This window comes from Aptenodytes forsteri, unplaced genomic scaffold, assembly GCF_000699145.1.
Source record: "Aptenodytes forsteri isolate BGI_AS27 unplaced genomic scaffold, ASM69914v1 Scaffold9, whole genome shotgun sequence".
Taxonomy (NCBI): Eukaryota; Metazoa; Chordata; class Aves; order Sphenisciformes; family Spheniscidae; genus Aptenodytes; species Aptenodytes forsteri.
In genome coordinates, this window is record NW_008796217.1 from 5809841 (window position 1) to 5816535 (window position 6695).

Genomic DNA, 6695 nt, shown 5'->3' on the forward strand with positions numbered 1-6695 from the left:
GCAGTCAAGACCTTATGAGTAAGGATCACAGAACAGTCCAACATGGGTGACATTGTGCTAGGTGCCTGCTACAGACCTCCTTAAGAAGAAGGGGAAGTAGAAGCAGCCTTCATTTGAAAGCTGGAGGAAGCTCCATGAGCTGGTACTCCAGCTCTAGTCCCCACTAGTGCTCACTGGGGATGAGAACCACCCTGATATCTGCAAATAGGGTAATATAGCTGGGCACAAGCAATCCAAATTTCTGGTCTGCGTTGATGGTAATTTCTTGATGCAGGTGACTGATGAGTCTTCTGGACTTCTTACAAAGAATAAGTATGGGATGTAAAGGGCAGCCATAAGATTGTGGAGATTAAAATTCTGAGAGAAGTGATAAAGACAAATAGTACAATTACAAGCTGGCACTTCAGGAGAACAGAATTCGGCTTGTTCAGGGATCCTCTTGGTAGAATCTTATGGAAGACTGCTGTGGAAGGTAAAGGGAAAGCCTGTGAGAGCTGGCTGATCTTCAAGGACAACCTCCTCAAAGCACAAGACAGCCCATTCCTGCATGCAGGAAGTCAAGCAAGCATGGTGGAAGGCCAGCATGGATGAATAGAGAGCTCCTTACTCCTGAGTTCAAATACAAGAAGGAAGTATGTCGAAGGTAGGAGCAGGAGTGGGCTTAGTCCCTTAGGCTCAGCTCCTGTCTCCAGTTATGTCAGATGATTTGAAGTTTTGCAAATTTCTGCAAGCACTACCATGCAGACAGTGAGCTTCCTTCTCTTTCCTCCAAAAAGAACTCTTCTGCAGGCTCTGATGAACTTAAACAAGGCATAATTTTGCCTCTAGCTCATGACCGTTTATAACTGTTTGGCTTACTGAAGTTCTCATTTGAAACTTCCGCGTTTAGCCTGGAGTTTAGCAGAGTTTCTGGCCGTGATTCCAGTGTTGGGTTTGATAACAACAGGTTATAAACCTCATGTTAGGAAGAACATCAGAGCATGCATCAGAAACACAATACAGATATAACTTCCAGCTGTATCTATGGAATACTTCTATAGCTACTGATATACCTATAGTGACACATCTCTGTAAACGTATCCAGACCCAGCCACAGCTATGTCTCACTTCCTGAACCAACAGTTTTGCAAAACCGGGTCAAGAACAAAGGATCATTACTGCATTTTTTAAGACTGAAAAATTACTGTCCCCTGATCCTGAATGCGCTCATCATCTTTTTGAAATGAGACAAAGATTTTTGCAAGCCACTTAAACTGGCTACATGACCACCACACAATTCTGCACTCACCTCTCTCTCTCTCTCCTCAATTACTGTTGGCTGGAGTTTCCAAGTGTCCTGCGAGATGACAGTGAACAAACATGATGTTGCCTATGCAGCACATTATGTACCGTGTCTCAATCAGCCAGTCCTTAATAACGACCTTCTAATTTCTCAGATTACTCTTCATAGCACAACCTGCTACTCACATACGGGATTGTAGCTTTCTCCAATTGTAGCTTCTTCCCACCAATAAAAGAGACATTTTCTCACAGGCAAGGTATATTTTACCAGTCAATTAATTTTCTATTATATTTGTCCTAGCTATAGATATGTAAGTTTCAGAAAACAGAAATGATAATGAGAAGAGGAAGAACTAGGGAAGATCTCCCTAAAATAGTAAAAATATCTGCGTCGGAGGCAATTCTTCCCTACCAACAAAGGTAGCTAGAGGGTTAGTAAAATGGAATTTAAATAATAATCTGTTAGTATCATAAACCAATTTCGGTGGTTTTCACTTTTGCAAAATTCCCTTTGAAATCTGGTGTTGCAGAATTTAGCTCACAACTTGAGTTCTTCCAAGTAGCACTGTTGGCCTGCCATTTATTTCAGTTTTACCTTTTTATTTTTTTTATTTTCAGCTTATAGAGTGCCTTTCCTGCAGTGGGGTATTGACTGCTTACAATATAATCTCGCAAACGCTAGTAAGTTTGATACTTACTCTAGAAGGCCGCAGGTCTACACAGGGAAGTCTCACAGCAGTATGTATTATGTTCAGTAGCATTGGCAACATCAGGTTTTTGTCTGACGTTGCTGATTTTGCCCCCTTAACAAGCGGGAACAGGTTTTTTATTTGACCCTGAATGTTTACGTCTTATTTGGAGGAGAAGCAGAGGCATCAAAGCAGGTCTTTTCTTAATGTAGTTTACTATCAATGAAATATACCCAAATCCCCACTTCTCTGAGCAAATGACACAAATACAACCCATTCTCGTGGATTCCTTGAGCAAGCTTACTTTACCTGAAGAAACAGTCTTCCAGAGCCTGAGCCAAAAAGCATCAATGAGTATCTCCTTGTTCCCAAATTAACCCCAGGAAACCTATCCTGAGAGGCATGTCATTCATGGCAGAGTTAAATTTGGGTGATCATGACTATATGGCAAGGTCACCAGCCTGCACAAGAAAGATCACACACCCCAAGTGATATCTGCATTACTATGTTCTCAGTCACCTCTTCCTACCTGACCACCCACGTTTCTTAAAGCTGTGACACAGTGAGTGACTTTGTAATTCATTCCCAGGGACTTTGGCCTTTCTGGACACTCAGAAGGAACAGAAAGGCCGTAATGAAGCATTTGTCCCAACAGCCTGGGGAAACACCATTTAATCTGAAGGAGAGAGTTTTGTCTCTTTGAATGATAAAGCTGCAATTTCACAAATTAAGCCAACATAAGGTTACACCAAAGCCAAATCCTGCCATCTCTTCCTACAGTCCCTGGGAGGTTGCTTACAACTCCCTTCTCCACCAGTCTTGGCCATGTAATCCTGCCCTCTCCTTTGCACTGTCTCTGACTCTTGTTGGGTCTTAGTGGAGCCGATTCAACTCGTGAACCCAGCAGAATGCAATTGTCCTTTTCTCCTGGATCTGTTTTCTGCCAGGTCTATGAAATGAATCGACTCACAGAGTGGTTGATGAGCCCCACAGCTGGCTTAGTGGAGCAACTGGTGAACCCAGCAGAATGCAATTGTCCTTTTCTCCTGGATCTGTTTTCTGCCAGGTCTATGAAATGAATCGACTCACAGAGTGGTTTGATGAGCCCCACAGCTGGTACAAGGTAAGAAGTGAACCCACAAGCCAAGCATAAAAAGGAAACACGAAGGGGGGATAAGAAACTTTATCTTTTCTCAGCAGTAAGTGGAACCTTATATCAGCTCAAACCCCCTCCCATAGCTTCACCCTTCCTCTTCAGTAAAGATACACCATAAGACTTGAGATGCTTTGGCCTAGCTATTAACCTCTGTAGCTGTTATAATAGAGGAGACTGAAAGCTTTAGCTGTTAGACAAAAGAGAGTTAATCCACTTAGTTTCCATCCGGATTTTTTTTAGGTGTGGTTATGGCCAATCTAAGTCTTTCTATAGAGCGTTTTCACTCTATACTTCGGTGACCTTTAAACATTATGGGCGGCCATTAGCACTTCTCAGCATAACAATATTAATACCAGCTTGGAGAATGATGCAAATCAAATCTGATTGAAGTGAATAGGGTAGAGGAACACAATTTGCCTTGTTTGCTGCTGCTTTGGCTCTCCCTGCGACTCCTGGTTTGGAGAATACCCCACAAACAAGAAAAGAGATCCACGTTTTCTTTTTTTTTTATCTCCAGTCCCTGGGTAGGTTGAGAAAACACCAGAAGGGCATTGCCTCTCATCTTGTATTCTCCAGGCTTCCCTGCAGAGACTCAGTACAACTCAGAGCAGGGGGAGACTCGGGCAACTACCTTAGCCACATATCAAAAACACCCACAGTCCAGTCCAGCAGAAATCAGTCGTCACCCCACAGTTCAGAGCAATCCCATCAATGGTTGTGGGGTTTGGTTTTTTTAACACTCTGGTAAAACACCCCAATAGTTTTTGTTTGTTTGTTCGTTTCTTGTGTACTGTAGTGTACTAGAGCCAAACACACTCCTTGTTCCTCTAGATAATCACTCCAAACATGAAACGGAAAGCAGCCTGCCACAGAGCATCCCTCCTGCAGCTGCTGATCAAAGACACTGCCCTGGAACTCCTAATATTTCAGGCCATTTCCAGGGGAATTACATCTCCCTAAGGATTCTCATCCAATGGGAATGTCAGAAACAAGAACTGAACCCACATCATAATCACAATTTTTGTGAGCTGAAACTGCATTCAGGTTATTAAACATGTTCCATTATACTATACAATGATTAAGCCTTTTGTAGCACAGCAAAAACAGGAAGCTTGTGTTTTCTAATACCTATGGGAATGGCTTTCTTTTCCCGTGGTTGAAATAGGGAGAGCACTAGACCTAACCATAGGCAGGGGACTACAAAGTAAACTATGGAGCAAGTGCGTGCCCACGGACAGCTGTTGTAGGGTATGAGAGGTGCTGTAAACCCACCATACTCCCACAGCTACCTAAATGCTGTGATTGTACCACTGTGGCATCTCTACCCGATCAGAAAGTCCCCTTACCATTTTCCAGACAGGGCGTTTATACCAAGCTCCTTAAATGCTTTTGAAGACTGGTACCTAAACTGGCCCTGACTTTGGGTACTGACTTCACCATCCAGGCATTAGCTGTCATGTGCTGTTATTGTGGGGGGAAAAAAAAAAAGAAAAAAAAAAAAACAACAAGTAGTGCTGCTTAAACTGATGAAAGCAGTCACCGACATCCGGGGCAGGAATACGTAAGTTTTTCATTCTTACATTATGCTCTCTTTCTTCTTTCTGCTCAGTGCCAGCACAAGCATTTCTGCTGCTGCACAGTGAACTGAATTAGAGAACTGATCTGACTGAAAAATAACCCGATTCTTCACTTCCAATCCACTACCCTTACTCACTGGCCCATCCTGACAGCAGGTATTTCCAGAGGTTTATTATGTACATATAATTTAAGCAGATCAAGTAGAGAAATACATTGCACACTTGAAACAGAGCTTTACAGTGCAGATTTATCTGCTATTCAGATCATTGCTGGCACAAACTTTAGGAACATTACTCTTGCTGCAAATAAAACCAAAACCATTCAAATGTCACAGATTTTGCCATAATTTTTCTTCTGGATCAAAGACATTTCCACCCAAAACAAGAAATTCACCTAATCTTTCCTCTCAAATGATCCTGCAAAGGAGTTGCAATGTAAAGGCAGCAGAGCAGAATCCTGCCTTTGCTGAAAGAAGTAACAGAAGAGCTGGGTTAAAAATAATCTTGAGACGTAAAACACAAAGCTACAGGAAAATAAGCTACTTGATGTATCAATGGAGACTAGGCTACACAGGTTAGGCTTTGTCTGTCCTATCTGGAGTAACATATAGGGTAAAATTTACCTGCTATTGTGAATAGCTCCTGAAAATTCTTCTTTGCATTGACACGACCTCTGAAGCATCAGCTTAAGAGCTCTCCTTGTCTAAAATATACCTTTCATTAGGGCAGAAATACCATGTTCTTATATTCTTACTTGGCACAGGAAGTAAGGAGAGGAAAGTAATAACATTTCCGCTATTGAGAACTTATCACTAAGAACAAGCGAGCACCAACACATTACAAAAGAGTTAGTTTCCAAAGAATTCCTCTCCCCAGAAGAACAGCCAGAGCATCGCTACCAATTCATCGAACAGGAAGACAGAAGACCCTAAAAAGAGATAGCTAAGTATGCTTGCTATTCATATAGGAACAGTCTAGGATTAGTCTAGTCTAGAATTTTCTTATAGGAAACAGTTTATGTTAAAAATAAAGATGGATTGTTTTCTTCCTCAAAGGAAATTTGCAGCTGTGTCAAGCAATTTACAAAGACTGTATTGCTTTATGGACAAATGGGATTATAACTGTTCCATGAAGTTTAACGATTAGTGCCCTATCTACACTACAAAAATCTACTCTAAGAAAACCAAAGAACGATCATAACGGAACTGACTTCTTTGCCCTCAGTGTATACAGTCACAGTACAGATGAACCCTAACATGAAGTTTCATCCCCAAACCTGTTAAAATGGTACTTTATGTTACAACCACTTCAGTAGTGCCTACTTCAACCGCAAGAGTCCTTCTGTAAACTGTAAATCTGCAGAGCTCTTCAGCGGAAGAGAATATGGACTTATATGGAGCTCCTGCTACAGATTTGTTCAACTGATGTCCCACTCCATGCATCCTTCCCTCATTTACAGACATCATGCCCCACTAAAAGAGAACTGAATGTCGTCTTTGGGGACTTTCTTTCCATGGAGAACAGTCCAGGCAGAAGGAACTCACCTTGCTCTTTGCCTGAGCTTGCTGATAAAAGACTGGCTGACTTTGAAAAAGCTCTAAAAACATCAGACCAGATTTGGGTCTTAGACACTCAAAGGAAGCCTGACTTTAAACAGTGACAGGATGAAGAAGACAGGCTTCTTTTCAAGCTTTAAACATCATCATGTGAATTCAGGCATTCACAGTTTGAATTCATTTTAGTGGTATAAGCCAAAAGGTGGTATGCATTAGGAAAACGCACCTGTTCAATGCCTTCCCCAAAAGCAAGAGCTGATGAAAAGCAGCCAGCCTGGTTTTAGTACTGTATGACTTAGTCGCCATCACAGAAACATGGTGGGGTGACTCTCATGACTGGAGTGCTGCAATGGATGGCTATAGACTCTTCAGAAGGGACAGGCGAGGAAGGAGAGGCGGTGGGGTGGCCCTGTATGTTAGGGAGTGTTTGGATTGT